General features: G+C 42.1%; 1 protein-coding gene across 1 annotated transcript in view; it reads right to left on the reverse strand.

Annotated features, from left to right (window-relative positions):
- The window catches only part of CHRM1 (cholinergic receptor muscarinic 1), a 160,332-nt gene that overhangs the window by 87,650 nt on the left and 45,592 nt on the right, over positions 1–27,090 (reverse strand). Inside the window, exon 2 of the mRNA XM_072118328.1 lies at positions 24,334–24,419. The gene's annotated coding sequence lies outside the window, so the exon portion shown is untranslated. The remainder of the gene's footprint in view (positions 1–24,333; positions 24,420–27,090) is intronic.

Below are 27,090 nucleotides of genomic sequence, written 5' to 3' on the forward strand. Positions count from 1 at the left end.
AGCAATTTTCATGCAAGGCAATGCTCCCTGTCACATAGCAAAACAGGTAAGGCAGTTCATTGAAACAAAAAAACATTGAAACAATAAAATGTCCAGCCTGGAGTCCTGGAGTCTATTGGAACCCAATAGAAAACCTCTAGAAAATCCTTTATGACCAAGTTATGGCCAAGAAACTCACAACAATCACAGAAGTGTGGAAGATCCTTGAAGAAGAATCGACCAAAATCCCAGGAGAGCCGTGTGCAAGACTAGTGATGTCCTGTGGGTGGAGATGTGCTGAAGTCATTCATTCAAAGCAAAGTCCTGTGCACTACTTACTGATTAGAGACTATTGATGCCTTCAGAGAATGTAATTTTAATCTTTCTCTGTGCTGGAATCATTGCTGTTCTCGAATTATGATCATCACATTATTTTGCAAAATAAAAGATTTTATGTTGATACACTTTGGTTATTTTGTAAAACACTGTTCTATTTTGGCATGGTGCCATCAAATCTTCATCAACCGAGATGACATTATTTCTGAAAAAAATCAAGTGATCATACATTGTTCTCTAATTTTGATCTCCAGTGTGAATGTTTATTGTCCTATTGTTGCTGCATGGCAAATCATGAGAATATATATCTGCCTATGAATAATAGTTACTTATTACACCGCTCTATATATTCCACATAGCATTAGAAAGCAACAAATGTCAGGATGTTTATCGCGTCACTGAACATTATACATCTATGGCGTGGTAACCCCTGCTGAGAAAATGGTCACAAAGCGCACAGTATCAATCAGAGTGTGAATTCATATTCTCAGAAATACATCAGCGTCATCCGTGAAATTATCCGGGACACAGTTTTCTTTGACATAATTGACACATTTCTGGTAACTAGTGTCAAAATAATGTAAATGTATCAAAACATCAGGATAAAGGTGAAGCGCCGACCTTGGCCTGGTAGTAAAGCCACTGTCTAATGACCAATATATATATGCCTCAAAGTTCGACGTACTGTGCATTCAGAGATGCTCTTCTGCCTACCTTGGTTGTAACGGGTGGCGATTTGAGTCACTGTTGCCTTTCTATCAGCTCGAACCAGTCTGCCCATTCTCCTTTGACCTCTGGCATCAACATGGCATTTCCGCCCACAGAACTGCTGCTCACTGGATGTTTTTTCTTTTTCGGACCATTCTCTGTAAACCCTAGAGATGGTTGTGCATGAAAATCCCAGTAGATCAGCAGTTTCTGAAATACTCAGACCAGCCCTTCTGGCACCAACAACCATGCCACGTTCAAAGGCACTCAATTCACCTTTCTTCCCCATACTGATGCTCGGTTTGAACTGCAGGAGATTGTCTTGACCATGTCTACATGCCTAAATGCACTGTTGCCACCATGTGATTGGCTGATTAGAAATTAAGTGTTAACGAGCAGTTGGACAGGTGTACCTAATAAAGTGGCCGGTGAGTGTATGTATATAATGGTGCACATCCTCCATTCTTTAGTGTGTCAGGTCGGATCCTCATACCAGCTTCTATGGCTGCAACCCCTGTAGTTACGTCCCTGATGTGTGTCCCTCTGTTTCAAGTGGCTGTATGATGGAGGAATTGGGTTTTGGATGATCTATCCTAAGGGAAAGTGGCTATCCTAGGAGTGAAAGAAGATTGCACTTACATAGAGGTTCTTATGCCTACAGCTTACCATGTATGAAACTTTAGCTTATATTCTTAAAGGACTGCTACCATCTGGTAATCAGATGGTAGATGACTTAACTCACCGGCTCATCCCTGTGTATCCAAAGCTTAATTTCTTATTTCTTTACAGGGCCGCATATCGGTAAAAAAAAATAAGTTTATAAGATATGCAAATGAGCCTGTGGTGCTCTGCAGAGCACCAGTAGGCTCCACCATAATATAATTTATGCTCGCCTCTGGGATAGCGCCAGCCCAATTCTGAGACCCGAGTGATGCCACTGCCCAATTCTGAGACCCGGTTGACGTCACTGGCCCTACTGACATCCCTCGCTGGGCAGATGGGCTGGTGCGGCCCCCGGGCCTGCATAAATTGTATTATGGTGCACTACTAGCTCCATTTGCATATCTTATATATTTTTTTTACAGAAATGCATGTAATGCAAAAAAATAAAAATTAAGCTTTGGACACACAGGGACGGAACAGGGAGGTAAGTAATAGTCAGCGACCATCAGGTAATCAGATGGTAGATGTCCTTTAATAGAAAGGAATAAGCCACTGCCTGTAAGTCTAACTTCTATTCCCTGAGAACAAAAGGATCAAACATGTTCAAATCCAGCCAAGAGGACCCTAGTATGGTGTAATACACACAGATTTTTTTATGAGGATGTAGGTAAAGCTTGTGTCCATATTTTATGACTCTTTACATGCTCTTGGTGTAGAACAGCTGATATTTCACTTGTGAGTCACAAAGGCTAAGTCAGGAAGTGGCTGGTGACAGTAAGGGGTTAGTGGAGAATGATGGGCAAGCTGAACTTTTAATTTGATAGAACTTGAGTTTTTAACTACATCTTTGGACTTTGTTTGTAAGGCCCCAATAATACAACATGAGAGGCCCTGTACTAAACTTTGCAGGGCAAATAAGTATTCAATTGATGGACTATAAGCTTTTGTAAGGTCAGGAACCGACTTGCTGTGTTTACACATAATAGGTTTTGTTTCCTAGAGATCTGTGTGCCCTTGTAAATGACAAATGACCCAGGTTGATTGTTGCTGTTCATTCCCAATCTACTGACATGTTATCTGTGTGAGAAGCAATTAAAATCAAAACAATTACTAGCCACAGCTATGACCGGGTGGTTTGGAAACGGCTCCGACCGGGGACCGTCCCCTTTCTATCGCTGAGTGACACTCAGGGACTCTTTGTCCCAGGGATAACAGAGTGACAGACAAGGGAAGACTTAATGGCCTGGTATTTGCTGAGGGTAAACAGCAGAGTTTGCTCACAAAATCCCCTCCTACCTCCTCTCTGCACCCATTAACCTCTATCATGCCAACCTGTTAAGCAATGTGTTGGAGCACTTGTGTGAATGATGGGTTAAACCACATTTTTCTGCCGTTCCTGCCAATTTTTTCTATATTTTCGCTCTATACGCATAATAGTCACTTTACAACCTAAAAGGTGTTCAAATTGATTTTTTCAGATTTTTTTTTTTTGTCCAATTTTCATGGCTTGAGCATTACTGAGATTTTTATCTAAAGCATTTACAAATAATCACCTGTCGCTAACCACAGAAGTCAGGTTATCAGATCTGCACGTGAAGCTGGCCAAAGCTGGAAGGTCAGATTCACCCATGGGTGACAATGGTATAATTGTGAACTGCTATCGCTCAGGAAAAAAACAAAACAAAATACAAAGCCTTGGGGGTAATTGATGCAAGATATGTATTTTTGGCAGGGATTGACACAATTCAAATTGGTGACATTGCTTTCATAGCAACATCTCTGTGCTCATATATGACACGTGAATATAGATTTTCCCATTTTATTTATTAGCAGAAAAGTGCAGAAAAGCAAAAGAAGAACAAAGAAGCTATAGAAAAAGAAGCAAAAAAACCCAAAAATATAATCTATGCAATTTCAGGCTCAAAAAGGCTCAAAAATAATAAAAAAATATTATGAGAAAAACCCATGAAGGGCACACCGGTAAATGAATTTGGGCCATGTGACCTTTTAACCCTTTCAGAAAGCCACCTGGCTACTGGGGCGTGGTGTAGCCTTAGCTCCCACTGCCCGACCAGGCTAGTACACGCCCCAGTGGCCTCTGCAGTTAATTTACATATTACTCAAATAAGGATTTTAACAAGTTAGGTAGGTTCCAGGATTATTAAATTACAGATTAGGTCAGAGGCAGAATGAATCTGCCATGGGATCTACTTCTGATAGTAGATTCCTCACGGTAGGTTTCCTTTAATAAATAAGAATTGTAATGGACCAATATGATTCCATCTTATGCTGAAAGGACGGCAATGTTTTGACCAGGAGATGGTTTGGTGGAGATATACAACACGCTGAGACTGTGCAGAACAGAGCGGAATGCCGGGCACGAAGGAGAAAACTATTACAGAATAAGACACAGAGATCATAAAGGGGAAGAAGAACTCCGACAGTCACATAGTCTGGAAACAAGGAATAAGGGTTAGGAATGGTCATCATTCATCCATAAGGAATAGAGTTAAGTGCACCTGTTTACTGATTCGCTAATATTCAGTAAGGTTGCATTCATATCATGTATGTTTTAAGAATACATCGGGAGGATTTACTGACTACTCAGGGCTAAGATGAATAAGCATACAGTGGAATGTGTGCCCCAGATACCGATGGGAGGAGTGATCATCTACTGATGATCAAGGTGTTTTCCCTCTCCTTATATGGACAGTGACATCACTGGGGGTCTCTCTGAGTGTACGTTAAGCAGAAGCCTGGGCGGACGCAGTACTGTTGCATCCGTCCCCCATAGGTTCCAATAGCCTTCGCTGAGCGTATACATCGTCCAGCAGGAGGGAGCAGAATGGAAAGATGTAGCTTGCTGCATTTTTCCATCCTGTATTTTGCACAGTATACAATAAAGGATGCCTCTGTGTGCCAGTATCTGTCCATGTGAACGCTCAGAGTATACGCAAAGACCTTTCACAGCATATACACTGAGCATATAAAAAAAAAAGATGTGCAAACTTAAGCCTCCAGAGTGTCCGGAGATTTTCAAGCACCAAATCAAATCAGAATTCTGACTCATTGCGGATGATGGAAGTCCAATGGATCCATTAACACCTTCTTGACTAAGCCATTTTAGGGCTTTAGGACCAAGTCTGATTTTTTAAAATTTGCTATGTGTCATTATAGGAGATTATATATCTGTAACCCTTTAACATATCCAGGGGATTTTGAGATTGTTTTCTCGTCACACATTGTACTTTAAATTAATAGAAACTGTCAGGGTCGCTAGGGAGAATGCTGGGATTTCTGGTTCTACTGCTGGTGCCAGCAGCGTTCTCCGACCCCCGGCGCGTATCCGCGCAAACTCCACCTCTCGTCCCGGGCAGCGGCTGCTAAGATCTCGCGCTGTCTAGGAGTTGTGTTCGGAACTGCTGGGACTTGTGGTACCTCTGCATGATGCCTGGTTGTTCTGTACCAATAGGGGTTAATTCCCAGAAGCTGTCCAGCTCCTATCAGGTTCTGGAGGTGGAGTTCTGGCTGCATAAATTGCAGCCTCACTAGTCACCTGTGCCAGTGTTTGAAAATCCCTTTCTCCACTCGCTGCTACTAGGTTGTATTGCTCAGTATCTGTATCTGTATTGTTGTTACCTCGGCTAGTTTTTGACTTTGACTCTTTGCCTACTGATTTTGCTATTGACGTACCCTCTCGTTGTGACTCCGGCTTGTTTACGATTCTTTCGTGTTTTATGTTTGTCAGTCTGTTTGTGTTTCCCTTCCCTCACTTTTATCCAGTGTATCTTGAGTCTTCAAGTAGTCGCCCCACGGTTTAGCGTGGGGGGGCTATAGGAAGGGACAGAGGTTGGGGCAAGCTCAGGGCACACTATCCCCTGTCTTTTGTGTTACAGAAACATTGTGATGATATCCTTTGTGCTTAGTCATTTGCATAGTCAATTGTAAAGTTGACTTATCGTCTCAATAATGCCCAATAGACGCCGCTGTCACTATGACCGTGGCGTCTATAGGGTTAATCAGCTGGGATCGTGATACTCGCAATTTCGGTTGTTACTGTGGGATCCTGGCTATTGTGATGCCGGTGATCACCAGGGCTCAGCTGCTGACCTTGGGCGATCCCCATGACGTAACTCTACGTCAAGGCGCGGGAACTACCCGAAACCTATGACGTAGAATTACTTAAAGGTGCAGGAAGGGGTTAAAAGTTCAATGAACTTTTGATGGTTTATGTTATTGCCCGTTTCCACCACGTTTGTAGATTTGCGAAAAATTATCAAGATATGAACTTTTTAGTAAAAAACAAAGCCCTTACGGTGATACTGTATACATCTGCAGTGAGCTCAAGCTTGACTTCCTTCATGTCTGTAATTTCAGTTGTACATTGCTGGTTTAATGCTGTTTATAATAATAATAATAATTCCTTTATTTATATAGCACACACAGATTACGCAGCGCTGTACAGAGTTTGCCAAACAGTCCATGTCCCCAATGCGGCTCACAATCTAATGACCCTACCAGTATGTTTTAGAGTGTGGGAGGAAACCGGAGGACCCGGAGGAAACCCACGCAAACACGGAGAGAACATACAAACTCTTTGCAGATGTTAACCCTGGGACTTGAACCCAGGTCCCCAGCGCTGCAAGGCTGTAATGGTAACCACTAAGCCACCATGCTGTTTAAATTTATGTAAAAACTTAATAAAAATTACTATTTAAGAAAAACAAGGCCCTATAATGGGCTATATACCTATATATAGGTATATATAGACAAATAAAGCAACATCGGACCGACTAGATTTAGACCCAAATCTAATTATCCAGAATTTTTTGGCGAAGCTTCAGCCAAGCGAATCTTGAATCTGTAATATGGACATTAAAAAGGGTCGAAGAGTCAAAATCAACATCGTAGAATTACTGTGCTACAGATTTATAATAACATGAACAATAAGTGAAACAATGACTTATAAACCCTAAAAATTTTAATCAAAATCTTTATTCTTCTTATAATGGGTAAAAATCTACTTTCTATGTTCTCCGCCACCATATAAATGTTTTCTTTTTTAAAGCTTCACTATTTTGCCATCTTTTCTGTTATCACCGAACTTTAATTTTCATGATAGATCGAAAAAAACATCACTTTAATATTTAGTCTCCCGCTACTTTATTATCATCCACTTCATTTCTGCTATTAAATTCTGCTAGATTAATTTTCCAAGCAATTAAACGAGTAAGCTGATGCATTATATAGGTCCCTATTGTATTTCTGATGTCTTTTATTACATTCATGGAAATGTACCCCCTAAGAACACTTTCATATTTCATGTCGGCCTTGAAGGTGACAATGCCATCTTCCTCATTCTGCGCCTCGCTCATTATGATTTCTTAGCTAATTTAAGGACCTGACCCTCTATGAACCCCGTCTAATGGGTCTAAATTAGTTGCGGTAAAGCTCATTTAAGAGTGACAGCTAATAAAGATAAACTTCTCCGTGTCAAAGGGTGCGTCGTTTGCATTTAAAGGGGCAGCCGCAGGAACATATTGGGTTCACGGCTAAAATATTTTGCATAATTTCAGTTTAAAGTATTGGTAAATGTGACAAATTGTACTTCACAGATACCCACCACTCCCATTTGGATGCTACTCAAAATCCCCTTTTGGTCTCTGATCTTTATCCCTCTCAACGCAGGAGAAGAAAACTGAGCCAATCAATAGTCACAACCGTGACCCATACTAAAAAGTGGCTTTGCTGTGTTTCCAAGAAGTGTCGACCAGCAGGGGACTCATTTTTCATGGAAATCTTCATAGACTCTTACTCATGGATCCAGGCACGTGACTATGGTAATCTTCCTATATTTGTTACCCATGGCCTCCTTCCATCTAAAATCACCTTTAACAATTATGCTTATGAGCCTGAAGGGCTCCAGTGGGTGTTTAAAGAACCTCTGAGTGCTGTAGTTTCACAGGCTGTTACAATGAGCAGAGCACGTCTCCTCTACCCTGGCACTTCCTGCTAAAGCTAGATTACACTGGCAGAGGGAGAAGGGAGAGAGCAGGGGCAGTGTGAAACACGTTCTTCTCATTGTAACAGCCTCAAATCTGCACTGGTATTACCCCCACCCCGTCCGGCTCATTTGCGTAGTTATAAAAGTTGATTCTAGAAAGAAAAAGGCCATGGATAACAAATATAAGAAAATGAATACAGTCACAGTGCCCCTGGTTTATTATGATGAATTTTGATGGAAGATTTCCTTCAAGTGCAAGAGCAACTTTGGATCAATTTTACTCTTTAAGTTAGATTTTAGAAGGAAGGAGGCCATTGATAACAAGTATAAGAAGATTACCACAGTCACGGTGCCCGGGTCTATGATTAAGTGCCCCTGGTTCATCATGATGGATTTTGAAGGTAGTTTTGCTCTAAACTGTTCAGTTTGAAGGGCACTGCCAAAAATTTAATTTTTTGCATGTCCCACTCTTATTCACCTGTACCCCACTCTCTTCTTTGCCCACAATATTAATAATCCCCATAAAACAGAATGCCCCCCCCCACAGTGGTCCCCACATCCCCTCTTACTGTAGCCCCCCACCCCACATAATTTCCTATTACTCTGGCCCCTTCCTGAAAATTCCCCCCTTACAGTAGACTACCCACTTATAATTCCGCATTACTTTAGCCTCCACAAGATTTATGGCATCTTTTCTGCAGCACACCATGATGCCCAATTTATGGCCTCCGCCCATCCTCCCTAAAAAAAAAAATCAAATACTTATCTTTCTCCATTGCTCCACAGCAGTTCTCTTCTCTGCCACAGCTGTGCAGCGGCTATGAGGTCACCGGACCTGGCCGGCTTCAACCATGACACAAGTTTGGGCTGCTGCAGGGGAATAGGGGCAGGTGAATATTTTTAGAATTTACATGATTCTTTAGTCAAGGCCGGATCAACATCTGCAGAGAGTTTGTATGTTCTCTCTGTGTTTGCGTGGGTTTCTTCTGGGTACTCCGGTTTCCTCCCACACTCCAAAACATACTGTTAGGTTGTTTAGATTGTGAGCCGCATTGGGGACACGGACCAATTTGACATGCTCTGTGCAGCGCTGCGTAATCTGTGTGCGCTATATAAATAAAGAATTATTATTATTTATTATCTTGAGCCATGGCTAAGGGTACTTGTTTTTGGACTTGGTCTTTACTCTCTAAGCAAAAAAAAATGCTATTAGTTTTAAAACCCAATAAGTTGGCTCTTTACTATTAGTTGGATGGCAGTGGATTGTCTGCCCCAACCCAGGACTGCCCACTTGACAGTAGAGAGTCTAATTAGCATATTAAGTGTTAAAACTAATGATCATTTGGGAACACTGGGGGCTGCAGATAAATTATGACTGTGCCCAAATCAATGGAGTGAAAACTATTAGAGGATGGAAAAAGGTAGAGTCGCTAAAGGTGTTGAAATGTCCTTGTTAAAAAGGCTTTTTACATCATTATATCGAACCTTCCCTTTAGTGTTATCTTGCATGGAAATAAAAAGATCATTTTTATATGTTTTTCTATTTGTCTACTACTTTTTGTAGTCCAAGGGCGTGTACCAACCAAGCAAATAAAAACACAAAATGTGTTACAGTCATAGTAAACATTGACACCTGTGCTACGCCAGTCCACATGCACACAATAAAGATTTACGAGTCCATCAGACATTTATAGAAAATTACTTTTAAAGGAAGACATTTGGCCCTACAAATCCCCTGTCCATCAGACAGACCAAATTTAGTAACATCATTTATAAAAGGGATCTTTCCTATAGGTAATCCCTGATCTCATGTGGACGTGTAGTCTCCGTAATCAGGACAGGACCTACAGAGTGAGATATCTTTTGACTTTAAAGGGAACCTGTCACCACATTTGCACATATACAGCCAGTGACCGGTTCCTAAAGAGCTCTATTAACTGACTGACAGCTTTCTTTTACCTAAAAATTGTTTTGCTTTCATCCACTTAAATCACCCTTTATCTTATATTACTTGGCATCAAAGCTCTATGTGTCTGTAGTTCAATATTAGCAGACGGCCCCTAAATACAAGGAGGCAGAGCTGGGATAAGAAGAGGCACAGAACTGTCAGTCAGAATAATGTGGCATGGCTCACTGCCAGCCTGAGAGAGAGAGAAGAGTCACAAACACCAGACATGAGTCACAAAAGCTAATTTGCATATCAGAATGTAATTAAGGTACAGTGCCCCACTGGCAGTTAATTTTAGGTGATATGAGGAGAAATTGTAACCCTTTATCAGCAGGCATTGTTAGTCAGTGTGAAATCTATTATCTTAACCACTACTGACAATAGATGATCTCCCGCCTCCTGCACAATGACCTGTAAATAGACCCATCATTACATCACTACCGACAATAGATGATGTCACAGCTTATCTCCTCCCCCACCCTGTACTATGACCTCTATATAGATAACACTGACCCATCATTACATCACTACTGACAATAGATGATGTCACAGCTTATCTCCTCCCCCTCCCTGTACAATGACCTCTATATAGATAACACTGACCCATCATTACATCACTACTGACAATAGATGATGTCACAGCTTAGCTCCTCCTCCCTGTACAATGTCCTCTATATAGATAACACTGACCCATCATTTCATCACTACTGACAATAGATGATGTCACAGCTTATCTCCTCCTCCCTGTACAATGACCTCTATATAGATAACACTGAGCCATCATTACATCACTACTGACAATAGATGATGTCACAGCTTATCTCCTCCCCCTCCCTGTACAATGACCTCTATATAGATAACACTGAGCCATCATTACATCACCACTGACAATAGATGATGTCACAGCGTATCTCCTCCCCCTCCCTGTACAATGACCTCTATATAGATAACACTGACCCATCATTACATCACTACTGACAATAGATGATGTCACAGCTTAGCTCCTCCTCCCTGTACAATGTCCTCTATATAGATAACACTGACCCATCATTACATCACTACTGACAATAGATGATGTCACAGCTTATCTCCTCCTCCTCCCTGTACAATGACCTCTATATAGATAACACTGACCCATCATTACATCACTACTGACAATAGATGATGTCACAGCTTATCTCCTCCCCCTCCCTGTACAATGACCTCTATATAGATAACACTGAGCCATCATTACATCACTACTGACAATAGATGATGTCACAGCTTAGCTCCTCCTCCCTGTACAATGTCCTCTATATAGATAACACTGACCCATCATTACATCACTACTGACAATAGATGATGTCACAGCTTATCTCCTCCTCCTCCCTGTACAATGACCTCTATATAGAAAACACTGACCCATCATTACATCACTACTGACAATAGATGATGTCACAGCTTATCTCCTCCTCCTCCCTGTACAATGACCTCTATATAGATAACACTGACCCATCATTTCATCACTACTGACAATAGATGATGTCACAGCTTATCTCCTCCTCCCTGTACAATGACCTCTATATAGATAACACTGAGCCATCATTACATCACTACTGACAATAGATGATGTCACAGCTTATCTCCTCCTCCCTGTACAATGACCTCTATATAGATAACACTGACCCATCATTACATCACTACTGACAATAGATGATGTCACAGCTTAGCTCCTCCTCCCTGTACAATGTCCTCTATATAGATAACACTGACCCATCATTTCATCACTACTGACAATAGATGATGTCACAGCTTATCTCCTCCTCCCTGTACAATGACCTCTATATAGATAACACTGAGCCATCATTACATCACTACTGACAATAGATGATGTCACAGCTTATCTCCTCCCCCTCCCTGTACAATGACCTCTATATAGATAACACTGAGCCATCATTACATCACTACTGACAATAGATGATGTCACAGCGTATCTCCTCCTCCCTGTACAGTGACCTCTATATAGATAACACTGACCCATCATTACATCACTACTGACAATAGATGATGTCACAGCTTAGCTCCTCCTCCCTGTACAATGTCCTCTATATAGATAATACTGGCCCATCATTACATCACTACTGACAATAGATGATGTCACAGCTTATCTCCTCCTCCCTGTACAATGTCCTCTATATAGATAATACTGGCCCATCATTACATCACTACTGACAATAGATGATGTCACAGCTTATCTCCTCCTCCTCCCTGTACAATGACCTCTATATAGATAACACTGACCCATCATTACATCACTACTGACAATAGATGATGTCACAGCTTATCTCCTCCCCCTCCCTGTACAATGACCTCTATATAGATAACACTGACCCATCATTACATCACTACTGACAATAGATGATGTCACAGCTTAGCTCCTCCTCCCTGTACAATGTCCTCTATATAGATAACACTGACCCATCATTACATCACTACTGACAATAGATGATGTCACAGCTTATCTCCTCCTCCCTGTACAATGACCTCTATATAGATAACACTGAGCCATCATTACCTCACTACTGACAATAGATGATGTCACAGCTTATCTCCTCCCCTCCCTGTACAATGACCTCTATATAGATAACACTGACCCATCATTACATCACTACTGACAATAGATGATGTCACAGCTTATCTCCTCCCCCTCCCTGTACAATGACCTCTATATAGATAACACTGACCCATCATTACATCACTACTGACAATAGATGATGTCACAGCTTATCTCCTCCCCCTCCCTGTATAACAATTTCTATATACTTACCACGGCTTTCAACGCTTGCGGTTGTATCACAGATAGCACACTTGTGCCATGGGCTTCATTGAATCACAAGTGGTGCGGGGAGCACCATAGACCGGTCTGTTGTGCCTTATTGGACTCATCTCTAGGTAAGTATAAAGGTTTGGTCATGAAGAGATCTGTGACAGCGTATCTTAACCAAAGGTCCACAAGGTAGTGTAGTTCATTGTGTCCCAAATTGCCCTGACAGTTTCTCTTTAAGTGACCATGGAAAAAGTATACAATAATAGATTTTTCAGAACTTTTCGATCTGCGTTCAGCCCTCCGATGGACTGTAAATAGATCAATCAATTCTTACATTTTAGTAGCTCTGTTATATTCTTATCTGCCGGACGCCGCTTTAATAATAAATGTTTGGTTCCATTCCAGGACAATGATGTGATTCATGCTGTTGAGTTTTGATGTAAAAACAAAAAAAAAAAACCCTTTACGGTACTGGAAAGAGTTTAGAGCGGTAAAACAAAATTAATAAGCGGGATAGAAGGTTTTCTAGGAGGGAAATCTAAGTTTATTTATGCAGGGGAAAAAAAGGAGTCTACAGGGGAATATGATAACATTATACAAATATCTTCCACTTCAATACAAAGAACGTTCCAGAACATTGTCATTACCATAGATGCCCAGAAGAGAGGAGGTCAAGCTTCGGGGGTTAGAGGGAAGGAGATGTCACCTGCAACAAGTGAAAGCTGTTCACAGCAAAGCGCGGAAAGTAATATCAGTGGAGGATTTTGGAGACAACGCGGCAGATTGTGGAGAAAAGCTTAATGAGATAACAGGACTTGAAGGACTCCATAAATTACAACAGTGGAAAGTTCATCCAAGGAACATGCGGAAGATTGAAGCACTTTCCTATATTAAGGCATAATCTAAAATCCCTAATTCGCTTTGTTTCTCCTGGATCAGGAACAAGTGGATGTGTGAGAGGTTGATGGCCTTATAATTCATTTCAACATCGCTGCTGGCAAGGAAACCCAATATTCTCCACACTCTCCCGTGCTTATGTTTTAGCCACTTTAGTTCATTAACCATGGAGTTTACAAGAAAGTAGCAGAGTTGGAAGACAGGCAGATATCGGACGGCGAGACATGCTAAATATGGGATGAACGGGGTGGAATTGTGTGGAAACAATCAGAAGGGGATTTATTGAAAAGGAGAATGTGCATAATTCATGACTACGTCTCAGAGAATGTTAGAGCCGATGGAGGATTGTCCTGGAAATGTCTCACACGGAGAAAAGCAGTGAGGGATTACAAGGAGAGGATAAACCGTGCCATGTAGTCATCAGAAGATGGCAACTGCACTGGGATTGACTTTCCTCGTATCCAGTTAAGTACAGGTTGTCTAGGATATAAAAATGTACATTTTTTTTTAGTTCGTGGTATTGCTAACATCTAGGGCTAGATATCAGCTTCAGAAGTAACGTAGATAAATGTGTCATCACTGCAGGACAAAGAACAGCAGGAATAGCAGTGGTTGTGCTGCACAAAGCCAAATGTATTAAAATCCTGAACAATCCCTTCAAAGGGAGTCTCCAGCAAATGTGTTACAATCTGTTGTAGAGAATTTCTCTTTAATTTCCATGTCTGTTATGACATTTCTATATTCCTATACCTAGTTTTCATTATACCTAGTTTAATTCATATGCTAATGTGGACTGTGGGTACAAAAATACCTTGATTACGTCTGTCTAATATAGTGTTCCTGAGAAATCCCTATTTTAATCCATATGCTAATGAGGCAGTTGGTGCACCTAGGCCGTCCAGGCACAGCTATTCACACACGAATCATCTTCCAGGGTCAACTCATTTTTCCCACAAGACAAATCTCCTGCTTATCTGATGTAGACAGTAATGGTCCAGGTATTAATAGCAGTGCCCTGGGTGCTGAGGACACAACCTGGATGCACCAACTACCTCATTAGCATATGGATTAAAATAGGGATTTCTCAGGAACACTATATTAGACAGACATAATAGCATGACAAAGCAGCTGACAGAGGTAGTCCACAGAAAGTTATGCAGGTGCTGATGGAACTACACATGGGTCGATCACTCTTAGGCCAGAATCCAAGGACTGTAATTGCTGCAGCTAATGGACTAATGTGTCCCTAGCCGTAGGCATAGGAGAGTGAGTCCAATTTCTGTTATAGATCCCAAAAATTTCAAAATACTTTTTGATGTCATTGTGGCATGTACTATATACTCTTATTTACCTGGGTCCATCATACAGTTTTCTTCAGGGTTAACAAAAATGCTAAAAATTATTTGCATTACGTCCTAAGGGTCTAATATCTTTACTTCCATACCTGACCATTAGGTGAACCCTGGTAATTATAGCCTTTGGGGTTGTTTCATGCTCACTGGAATTATTCATTCAAGCTTGCCCTATTTTAATGATATAACCTGGCAGTCTAAATTCTAAGCCATAGACACACTGACTATTGTAAACCATCTAAGCGATTGTACAATCATTAACTATAGCCTCTGCTACTAGAATCAAATTCTTCATGCTTCACAACATGTGTGATCAAATGGGTCTTGGATCATGCAAAGTGCAGGAGGGAAGACCAAACACTTCTGTCTTGTTTGGTTTAATCCATCACTGCAAGGGGAACCAACTTTCAATCTAATTTCCCACAAAAAATTAAATACATTGTTGTGTGGGTTACCACATATACACACAACCAATAGGTAGCCGCAAATGGACCTCAACGCACAACTGTAAAGTATAAAAACTTTTGCCTAATTCTGCACTAAGAAACATAAGCACTTCTTTAATTTACTATAATTAGCTATCTGCAGATGTTTAACAGCTAGCAGAGAGTCTCCAGGATAGCCTCAGCTTGATCCCTGCCAGGTCCAAGCCCTTCTGTGTTTCCTAGTGTTCCAGCATTCCCAGTGTTCCCAGGATTCCACTGTGTGTCTGTACTCCTGTGGCGATCCTGCCATCCCGAGGTCCTGCCTTCCCTGTGTTTCCCAGTCGCACCCGTGGAACAACCTGGTGGCACCCCGCTGCAGCAAGACCATCCCGCTTTGCGGCGGGCTCTGGCGAAGACCAGGAGCCACTTAGACTCCGGTCCCGGGTTGCGGCTAGTACCATCGTCGCTCGTGGTGGTCAAGAGGGTCCTCAGACTCTTTCTACAGAGATTCTCTGACGGTTTGTCCAGCCGAACCGGGACACTAGGAAGAAGCCAGCGGCCTGACACAGGTTCTCTCCAGCTGTGCTAAAACTATTTTTTCCTCAATAACTTTACAGTTATGCTTTAACTAATAAAAAGGACCTAGTGTATCCCAAAATTATGTTCAGTCACCACTAACACCCCAATAGGTGCTGGCATTGTTTGTGGATGTCAACTCTTTAAAATACCTCCAGGGGCACTTCAACGGTTGGCAGCCCTTGCATTCCGACACTTTGCCGAGTTCCGTCACTAGGATAGGCAACCCCTTAGCAACATGGCGTCACCCAAGCACCACTGGCAATTTAGGGGGCGTGCACATGCTTTCTAGTATTAGGTTCCACCAGAGTCCAGGTTTGTGTGTGGCAGACCTGAAGCCGCTATGTTCAGCACTGGTCTGCTCATCACTAACCTTAACCACCGGAGCAATCATAAGTAAGGCATTGCCGTTATTGCCAAAACACGTAGCTCATCAGGTCTACCTTCTGCGTTGTTTGCAGTGTTGACTTCCCATTTTCAATAAATTATCAGATGTTTGTTACATTCATGTGAGGGCTGGCGCAATCTTATCTCGTTGTTCAACCACTTGGTGGCCATATATGGACAAACAACTCTTGACAGAGTTTTGAGAAATCATGTATTTTTTCTCAAAGTCGGACATCTCTGGATATCTCAAGGTAAAGAATATGCTAAGGTAATCTGTAGAGATGAGCAAATCTATTCTTTGCTTCAGAGAATCTGCCATTTTTCAAGCACCAAACAGAATCCAAAATCCTTTCTTTGTCATTTCAGACAAAGTGAACTTCAGTTTGGACTGAAACTAAATCTTCCGAAAAGTTTGGTGAAGCCTTATGATTCAGTCATCTCTAGTAATATGATGGTAGAGCACTTTATAGGAGCACCCAAGGATGAAAAGCATTATTTCTTCTATTTTTATAAATATGTTTCTATAGGTGTTATATGGACGTTTCATTTGACTGTATTTATAATGTTTTCCAGGCTTCTATGTAAGTATAATATATCACAGTTAGTATCTGGTCTGCATATACTAAATTTCACATTACAGTAGGTCTCTATTACTCATAAGTTCTAAATTTGTCGACAGCTTCATTGCACCTCAACAACTTTCACCCAGAGAATGGAACTTTTTAGAGGACTTTTCACTGCATAATATCATAGCTGTCAACATAATATTTCTGCAGAACAGCCATAGAAAATTCTTATCCTTAAAGAGGACCTGTCATCTCTCCTGAGTTGGCTGTTTTAATATATTAGAGCATACCCAACGAAATAAGAATTTAGGAGCATAAATTCTCAAAATACTATGTTGTGCTGTTCCCTTGTAATCCCTGCTAAAATGGAATGCATATTTAGACAAGTGGAAGCTACCAGTTAGGAGTACACCTCTGTACAGACAGATTGGGGCATATTGACTAAGAACAGTGGAGTCTGTACTATGTGCAGTTTGCCTGTGTAGTGTGCAGGGGGCGCCAGATTCTCCATGAATCTGGCACACTCTGCACTGCACTTTTTTTTGAGGCACCTTTCTGTTGGACTTTGCATGATAAATCCGGCGCAGGGTCTGACTGAGCACCGGGACGCCCACTAATTTGTCTCGCATGATGACTAGTGCAGATGTGCCACAAAAGGGTCATGTGCCACACAAATGTGTCTCAAACACTTCTTATATACCTGTGCAAGCAGTTTGCACTAGAAAGAACGTGCAAAGTCCGACAGAAAACTGGCACAAAGCCCTTAGTAAATGTGCCCCATTGTGACCAATCAGCACTGACGATGTCACACCCGCTTGGCAAACTACTCAAATTTCTATATACAACTACAATGTATATGCACAATAAAGGTATTGAACAATGTGCTCCAGAATTTTTATTTAATGGGGAAACAAATATTTCATTAAACAGATCAGGAGAAGTGTCAGGTTCCCATTATTATATTTTTTCATACAGCAATGGCCATAGTCATACCGCCCAACTTTCATAGCAGAGAATTTTTTTTTTCACCCTAAGCCACGCCTTTTGCTCCACCCCTTACTCCACCCCCAAGTATAATTTCCTCTTTAGTGCTCACATCTTCCCCTCACATTGGGTCACATTTACTTACCCGGTCCAGTCGCCGAGGATTCAGGTCTGCCGGGATTCACTAAGGTCGTGCGCCCGATATCCAGCAGGTGTTGCTGCTGCGCCGAGGTCCGCCGGAGTTCACTTTCTTGTTCCTGGTACATGTGAGTGCTTGATCTTGCAACGCAAATTGTTTTTTAAATTCTGCGGTTTTTCCGAATCCGCCGGGTTGTCCGACGACCACGCCCCCGTTTTCTGTCACATGAAAGCCGGCGGCGACGCGCCACAATCTGATCGCGTACGCCAGAATCCCGAGTCAATTCGCACAAAACAGAAATATACCCGACGAAAGTGTGGCGTTCGGACCCCTAGTAAATGAGCCCCATTGTGTCAACCAGCTCCTCCTCATATTATAGCTCCCTCTAATTGTGCCCTACCGCAGTAATCCTTTATATTGTGTCCCCCCTCTTATTTTGCCCCAGCCAGTTGCTCCCTTTTTTTATTGTGCCACCACAATAAAATAATAAACACATATACTCAACTTTTCCCTGACGCAGCTCCTCTCCTTTCTCCTTCTGCTGCCTGTAGCATTGAAGCCGGCAGGCAGTGATGACATCATCACATCACGCCTCCCGTCTCTGCTATATGAAGCAGAAGCACAGGGATAATGCAGGAAGCTGCTGGCGTCCAGAGGATGCCGACAGAGTTCATCTCCTAGAATATACCACCCGTTGCTCGGAGCTTAGCCCAAAATCTGTCCCGCAGGATCCGGGACAGTTGGGAGGTATAGCTATAGTAACAAATATAAAGTGTACCAAACATTTGTAGGCTAAAATTAGATCGAAAACTACACCAATGGAGATCCAAGAGCTGATAATGTATGGGGTGGTGAAAGGTCCTCTTTAATGTAGTATATTAGGGGGATCTTGATGTACAATTGTTAAGCTTCTCGGCTTGATATAAAATACTCTCTTAACACCTATTTTTACACTTTGTTTGACCATCTACGTTTTCAGCTAAGCACAAAATAAATGGCATGTAGGAAATAAATGAGTGTGTAAGCGCCTAGCACAAGTTAAAGGACAAGTGAGTAATTCTTCTTTAGACCTATAGACTAGTAGACAAAGTGCAGGACAGCTCTGGGGATATTGAGCATATAGAAGGAAACATCTACAGTATGAGAAGAATGTGACTGGAAGCCAAAAAGCAAAATGTGATCTAGACCTGGTGCTAGAGACAACTCCAGACTCTTAAAGGTGTCTTGTAGAATATATCAAAACCTTGATATATACACTCTACAGATATATATATATATATATTCCTATGACATTTGGGTAGTACAGTCATAGAATGAAAGATTTATTGCCCTTACGACACTTTCTACATTTTCCAGTTCATGATTTACAGATTTAGACTTGAAGGACCAAAATTTTGATAACAATCTTACAGCTAGTGTAACTTTACACTGTAGGGTTGCATCACAGGAACTGACTCTCTTTTGGCCATACACATAAGATTAATTGCCCTGCCTGTCTTTGGAGGACTAAATGACTGTGCAATGTTAATAGAGGTTTCCTAATTTTTTATGGATGGCACATGGCAGCGCCAAGAAGGCTCAAGATGCTGAATTTGCTATCTTTTTGTTCCTAGGGTTGATAACAAATTGCTGGAGAAGGCTGGTAGTAGCTTACTAACCTCTCTCAGTTCCAGGGGTTGGTCACTTTTCAATACATTTCTTCTATTAGATATGTCTTTACATGTATTTGCCTCCTTTCATAGCTTCAGTCTTCCCCTGTTCTCACCATGCTGCCCTCTGCATACACATACAGCTTCCTCTCTCTCACTGCTTTAGGCTGTACTCGTGGCATCACCCACTGTGTCTCTCATTTCACTGTCTGTCCTCACTGACAGAAACCCGGAAGAGGGAAGGGAGCATGAGTCATAATTTTCCTGCAGCAGCTCCTCCTATTCATCAGAACTAAGTGTCCATTTGTAGTGAGCCAGGTGTGTAGAGGAAGATATAGCTGTCAGCTAAAAGCCTGATTAGCCCCTTACTGGTCACATTGGGGCACATTTACTAAGGGTCCGTGGGACGCATTTCCGCCAGGTTTCACAAATTTTTCCGATTTACCCTAAATTGCCCCGGGTTTTTGGCGCACGCGATCGGATTGTAGCGCATCAGCGCCAGCTTGCATGCGACACAAATCAGGGGGCGTGGATGTCGGACCACCTGAGTGATTCGGACAAACCGTAGAATTTGAAAATCAAATTGTGTCGCAAGATCAGCACTCACATGCACCAGGAAGAAGAAGGTGATCTCCGGCGGACCTCAGCGGTGGAAGCGACAGATGCAGGAAATTGGACGCATGACCTTAGTGAATCACGGCAGCTCCGAATCCTCGTCGGACATTCCAGATCGACATCATCAACGGGACGGGTAAGTAAATGTGCCCCAATGTGTCAGGCCATAAGTACCTCCGTCACTAATGTAGCCAATCACTGACTGAGTGATCACATGAGCAGAAACAGTGAAGTAACTATTACACATCACTGTTCTTGCTCAAGTGGCCACTGAAGTCAGGAACTGGCCCCAAATGATCATAGTCTAAGCAGTTCCTTGTAGCCGGAGCAAGGCAAATTTTCTATATTTTAAATTTTCCTCTCCTCTGACCTTCCAGTGATTTTCTAGTGAGCCCAGGAAACCCATTTGAAGGGATGTCTGACCAGTAGACTTACTTTGAAAATTTTAAAATAGTCACCTCCCAGATCCTTCACTTTACAGTTTTTAGGGCCACTACAGTCTACTTTACTAGCTGGATTCTCTTGGGACAGAAATGTGATGAAATGTGATGAAAGTGAAGTTAGGTGAGCAGTGAGTGGTGATTGGTGAGTAGTGATTGGTGTAAGGTAAGTGGTGAGTGGTGTAAGGTGTTTGGTGTAACGTGAAAACAACATTTTTACACACCAGACAATTCCTTTAAGGAAGCTTCCATAAAGGGTATTTCAATACAGTTAAGCATTGCATTGGCCACTTAATATTTTCCGCCAGGAAATACTGCTGCAGGGAAGTCAAACCCAACCTAGAGCACTAGGATCTACCCCCGGGGGGTTGGTGGGGCATCCCATGATAAATTTATCTTTTGAGCCCAAAGAACCCCTGTCCAACACTTAATTTACATCTTAGATCTCTGCATATATGTATCGATTGATGACCCTCTTTATAGTTTTAAACATTTGTCAACCTTTCAGATAGCCTTGATGAAATCTCCTACTGTTTTGGTTTACAGCTCATATGCTGGACTGTGTATCCAAAGTTACAGACCGCAAGCAACCCATCTGCAGTCTCTCTGCAGAATTTGTGTAGATCCCTCCTTGATTTTTAGCAAACCTTTCAAGGAATTAGGGATTAAAATCCCTGGATTAAGTCACGCTTTCCCCGATGACATGGTTAACACGTCTGCACAGGATAGGTGACAGAACCTATATACAAGTACATGCGATAAATGACGTTGCTGTCTAGAAACATGGAAAATAATGGCTATTTTCACTGAACGGTGTTGCCTTGTTGTCTGATAAAGGAACTGTAGGCAATTAATATTTCCTCTAAGTGTTACAGATTAGCTGTTACACAATCTATACACGACATGCACGTCCATTTAACATATAACATCTGCAGATTGTAGATTTATAGACGTATATCGTTCCTGACTGTGTACTTAAAAAGTGTTCAAACATCCTTTAGTCAAATATCATGTTAACTTATCTAAATGTGCAATTAATTATTGGCACAAACTCTTAATCTTTAGCAGCCTTTATTATAGCCTACTAAATGCAACATCAGCTCATACTCAGGGGTATGGAGGAAAGACAATGGTAGCAGCCGCTATGGGGTCCGCAGTGTCAGGGGCCCCAGCATCTGGCCTGACACTAAAGAATGGAACATGTGCACTATTATATATAATATAATGCAATATTATATATATATACACAGACGGTCCCCGACTTAAGAACACCCGACTTACATACGACCCCTAGTTACAAACGGACCACTGGATGTTGGTAATTTATTGTACTTTAGCCTTAGGCTACAATAAACAGCTATAACAGTGATTAAAGGCGTCTGTAATGAAGCTTTATTGTTATTCCTGGTTCTTATGACAATCCAACATTTTTAAAATCCAATTGTCACAGAGACCAAAAAATTTTTGTCTGGTGTTAAAAATATAAAGTATACAGTTCCGACTTACATACAAATTCAACTTAAGAACAAACCTCCAGAACCTATCCTGTACGTAACCTGGGGACTGCATATATATATATGTGTATATGAGTGAAGAACTGTATCTTTATTTATATAGGTATATAAATAATTGTGAAAATACGTAAACTTTTAAGGGGGCCCCCCCATTCTGAAGTCTGGGATGGGGTCCTGCCTCTCCTAGTTATGCCCCCATTTATACTAACCAGTAAGTAAAGCTGCCCAAACAAATATACCCGGACAGCTATTCTTTCCAACTTCACCTGAGACAAGAGAAAAAGCCATGACCAAGCCACGTCCTGACAAAATATATCAATAAAGGATACATGTACTCTGATATGACAGAATGTTTGGTAAATTAAAAAAAAATTGTCTGATAAATTTCCAAGCCTGGAAGCAACAGCGGTCTCATGTATAAGCTCCTGAGATAGATATCAGTCTCTATCCACCCATTCACCCATTCGGTCTATTAGCTGGATACCATTAAGAAACCACTTTATTCCATTTTTTCCCCAAAATGCATTGCCACTCATACCATTTTCCTAGCATGGGAGAATCTATTTGTCTGGATAAACTAAAAAAAAAGATAGAAGGAATTGTGTGTGTGCTAGAACAGGAGAACAATAGGACTTGGTTCACACCTGCATTGCCATTTTCCTTTAGACCTTTAGTTATTAATAGGGTATACAATACATATATATATATATATATATACATATATATATATATATATATAACATAAGAGAAGAGAGTTGAAGGCAATGGAAGATACATTAAAGTCTATGGAGAGCGTTTTGAATGATACAGAAGTTAGCTATGTATCAAGAAAATTCTGTTTTCATTACTAATCCCCCTACGTGGGGTAAACACTGCACCTTGACCTATTGTAAGGCATTTTCCTATGTTTTTTCAAACAATAAAACCTTGTTGAAACTAAAGTCTATGGCTAGCGGAAGGGGAATAGAGGATTTTACGTTTACCTTGCGGTTTATTGTTTACGATTTGTTCTCCTAAAACGGAGAGTGTAGCAGAAATCCATGACGCAGGTGTGTACTGGGCCAAAGGCCTCATGCACACATTTGTGAATTTCAACCTTAAGCTAGACGGAAAAACGGAAGCAAACTCGTGGCCTCCATTGAGGTCTACTGTGTACAGTCATAGTGCAACGAGCACCCGGTGTCACCATGACTAGGTGTGACCACTCAGCTTCCTCTGGAGATTGGAGGGTTGAGGAATGCTCACCCCTCTCATCTCTACCTGACCGATATGGGATGCAAATTTCCCCTATTTCTGGCCCGATTTTGCACATGGTAGGTGTGAATGTAGCCTAATACATAACACTTTTAGAAAAGCTAGAGTCATTTTCAATAACTGGATGCACTAGAGAACATCTTATATAATTTACTGTATATATTTATACAGTGTCGGGCTAGGGTTCTTTGGGACCACCAGATAACATTATTCTGGGGTCCCATCTTTCACATTCAACTAAGAAAAAGACTCTTCAATTACTAAATCTGGTTGCTTTCTCCTGTATTTTTGCAATCCAGGGTTAGGTTGGAGCCTGGGCCCACCTGAGAATCTGCGGATCCTCCGGTGGGCCAGTCCAACACTATATTTATATATAAAATCGGAAGTTAGGTGATAAGTGTCTGATTACTGGATAGGACCACCCCTCTTATGTTTGGTGGGGTTCCTATCCAGAGTCCATCTTTAGAATGGAGCAACTACAACACGAGGTATAAATCCAGTACAACCCCGATTCTTGTGGCCAATGTGACCTGGAGTGATTTCATATTTAACATCTTTCTTCTAAATTTCAAAGCAGGAATGTACAAAGTTAATGAAAAAAAGCTTATGTCAGGGTTAAGGACACGGCTCTGCTCATGTAAATAACAGCATCCTTCCATGTCACTCTCAGGATGAGTCGGGTACAGAGAGATCAATGAACGCAGCTTGTCCGGAGATCCACATACACGGACATGGGGATGTAAACAACTCAGCCGTGTCCTTCACCAAATCCCTCTTCGGGACAGAAGTTGTTCTGGCTGTGTGTTACAGAGTTAAGTCACTTTAGGTGAAACTGTGTTTTGTAAAAGTGCATTTCCCTTTCAGGATATCTCTGTTTTTTTTTTTTAGTGCTACATCACATAACACAAACATTTCAGTTCTTCAAAAGACGTCCATTATCTGCAGATACGTTTCCTCTTCCGTGAGACATTCCTCAATGTTCCAGAATGAAGCGTCATGTGATAGCGGTGACATCACTGCTCACCACATGTTATATTTTACAGAAGTGACATCAGTCCTCTCCAAACATCCCTGATAACATCTCCACTTACCACATAAAATGAGGCAGCTGCAAACATAAACCCGGTCCTGATCACCGCTCATGAACACCGATGAAATGAATCACACCTTCCAGGACCTGCAATGTAAACAGTAACAAATAAGCCGTGGGTTATACGGTCTTTCCACTATTCATAGTAACTTTTCATGCATATGTAAGTTTGGAATTGACATTAAGCATCTTAAAAGGAAACATAGGGGCACATTTACTAAGGGTCCGTGGATTCTGACGGGTTTCCCGACTATTTCTGATTTGCCCGGAATAGCACCGTGTTTTTGACGTATTCAATCGGATTGTGGCGCATCGGTGCCGGCTTCCATGCGACACAAATCAGGGTGAGTGGCCGTCGGACAACCCGACTGATTCGGACAAACCGCGGAATTAAAAATTGAAATTGTGTTGCAAGATCAGCACTTACATGCATCGGGAAGAAGAAGGTGAACTCCGGTGGACCTGAGCGGGGAAGCGACACATGCAGGAAATTGGATGCACGATCTTAGTGAATTGCGGCAGCTCCGAATCCTCGTCAGACATTCCGGATCGGGGATTGCAGTAAATGTGCCCCATAGTCTACAAATGTACACATTCATTGCCTAGTTACATGTGTAACTGTAAGGCCCCTTTCACACTTGCGTTGCAGATCACGTCAGAGTCTGATCAGGGTACGATCAGGGTTTGGTCAGTGAAAAACTGACATTTTTCTTTGGAGTTCAATCAGTTTTCAGTCAAGAGTTTGTTCAGGGTACTCAGTGTGAAAAGGACTCAGGACTGAGCGTTATCTTTTCTATGGCAATTGATGCGTGAAAAAAACGCATTGCACTTGCGCGTGTCTCAGAGTGTGATGTGTTTTTGATGCATCTCCATAGACTTGTTTGGTGCGTTTTTCACGTGCGTAACTTGCAAAAGTAGAGCATGATGAGATTTAAGCGTGAGTGTGAAAAAGAAGGCAAGTCTCAAAAACCCCATTGATTACAATGGGGGTCATTTACTAAGGGCCCGATTCGCGTTTTCCCGACGTGTTACCCGAATATTTCCGATTTGCACCGATTTTCCCTGTATTGCCCCGGGATTTTGGCGCATGCGATCGGACTGTGGCGCATCGGCGCTGGCATGCACGCGACATAAATCCGGGGGCGTGGCCGAACAAAAACCCGACGGATTAGGAAAAACCGCTGCATCTTAAAAAAAAAAAGTGTTGCTGGACTCGCGCTTACCTTCACCCATGATGGCTCGGTGAACTCCAGTGCGTTCCGATACTCTTCAGCGCAGCAGCGACACCTGGTGGACGTCGGAGGAACTACCTTAGTAAATCACGACCGGACCCGAATCCACCGCAGAGAACGCGCCGCTGGATCGCGAATGGACCGGGTAAGTAAATCTGCCCAATGGGTCAGAGTGCAATGCATCAAAAGCACACGCAGAACACATGCGTGAAAAACGCAAGTGTGAAAGAGGCCCAAGGGGAACCTGTTAGAAGAATATGACCTACGAAACCACGGCTGTATGTTGTCAAGAAGACATGTCGGTCATGTTTCTTTGATGGTCCATGGCTTCATGGTGGCATCATCCAGTGAATAAACACTGAAGTGAGATGTAAATTGGTTGTATAAAGTCACGAAAGGCAGAGAGTTCAGAACTGAAGTCAAGCTCTCCCCGTCCTCTTCGCTGTAATTGACAACTCTAAATTCAGGGACATCACTAACCAGATTGTCAGTCACAAAAGAGGAGGTATTCAGAGGTGGGGAGAGCTTGAATTTGTCTCTGTGACTTCATATAACCATATTACATCTCACTTCAAAGTTGATTTTCTTAATGGTGCCACCACACTGGGTCATGAAAGGTGCTATCCTGCTGGACAACATACTGGTGGTGATTAGAGATGAGCGAACATGCTCGTCCGAGCTTGATGCTCGGTCGAGCATTAGGGTACTCGAAACTGCTCGTTGCTCGGACGAATACTTCGCCCGCTCGAGAAAATGGCAGCTCCCGCCGTTTTGCTTTTTGGCGGCCAGAAACAGAGCCAATCACAAGCCAGGAGACTCTGCACTCCACCCAGCATGACGTGGTACCCTTACACGTCGATAGCAGTGGTTGGCTGGCCAGATCAGGTGACCCTGGGATAGACTAGCCGCTGCCCGCACTGCTCGGATCATTCTGTGTCTGGATGCCGCTAGGGAGAGAGCTGCTGCTGGTCAGGGAAAGCGTTAGGGTGTTCTATTAGCTTACTGTTAGGCAGGAGTGATTCTCAAAGAACCCAACAGCCCTTCTTAGGGCTACAATAACGTTCTACTTTTTTTATTTTAATTTGCATCTAGTACCATTTTGTGAGGAATTAGCAGGGGGACTTGCTACCGTTGTGTTTAGCTCTTAGTGGCACACATATCCATAGCAAAGACCGAAGTGGGAAAATTTAGTAGGGGTTGGATTTCAATTAGGCACTAACTCAGTGTCATCTCATCTGGCATAGTAGTGTGCTTTGATACTTGGCTAGAAAATAGCCATAGGAGAATACAAAGAGCTTACTTACGCCTACAGTAGCGTTCTATATATTTGATTTCTGGTTGATCTGCTGGTGGCTGTACTTTCTGCAGTGCATGTACTAGGCAATTCTGAGCAATTTGTAGTGAGACTTGCGACCGCTGTGTTCTGCGCTTAGTGACGCACATATCCATAGCAAAGACCGAAGTGGGAAAATTTAGTAGGGGTTGGATTTCAATTAGGCACTAACTCAGTGTCATCTCATCTGGCA

The sequence above is a fragment of the Engystomops pustulosus genome, chromosome 7 (assembly GCF_040894005.1).
Source record: "Engystomops pustulosus chromosome 7, aEngPut4.maternal, whole genome shotgun sequence".
NCBI classification, from domain to species: Eukaryota; Metazoa; Chordata; class Amphibia; order Anura; family Leptodactylidae; genus Engystomops; species Engystomops pustulosus.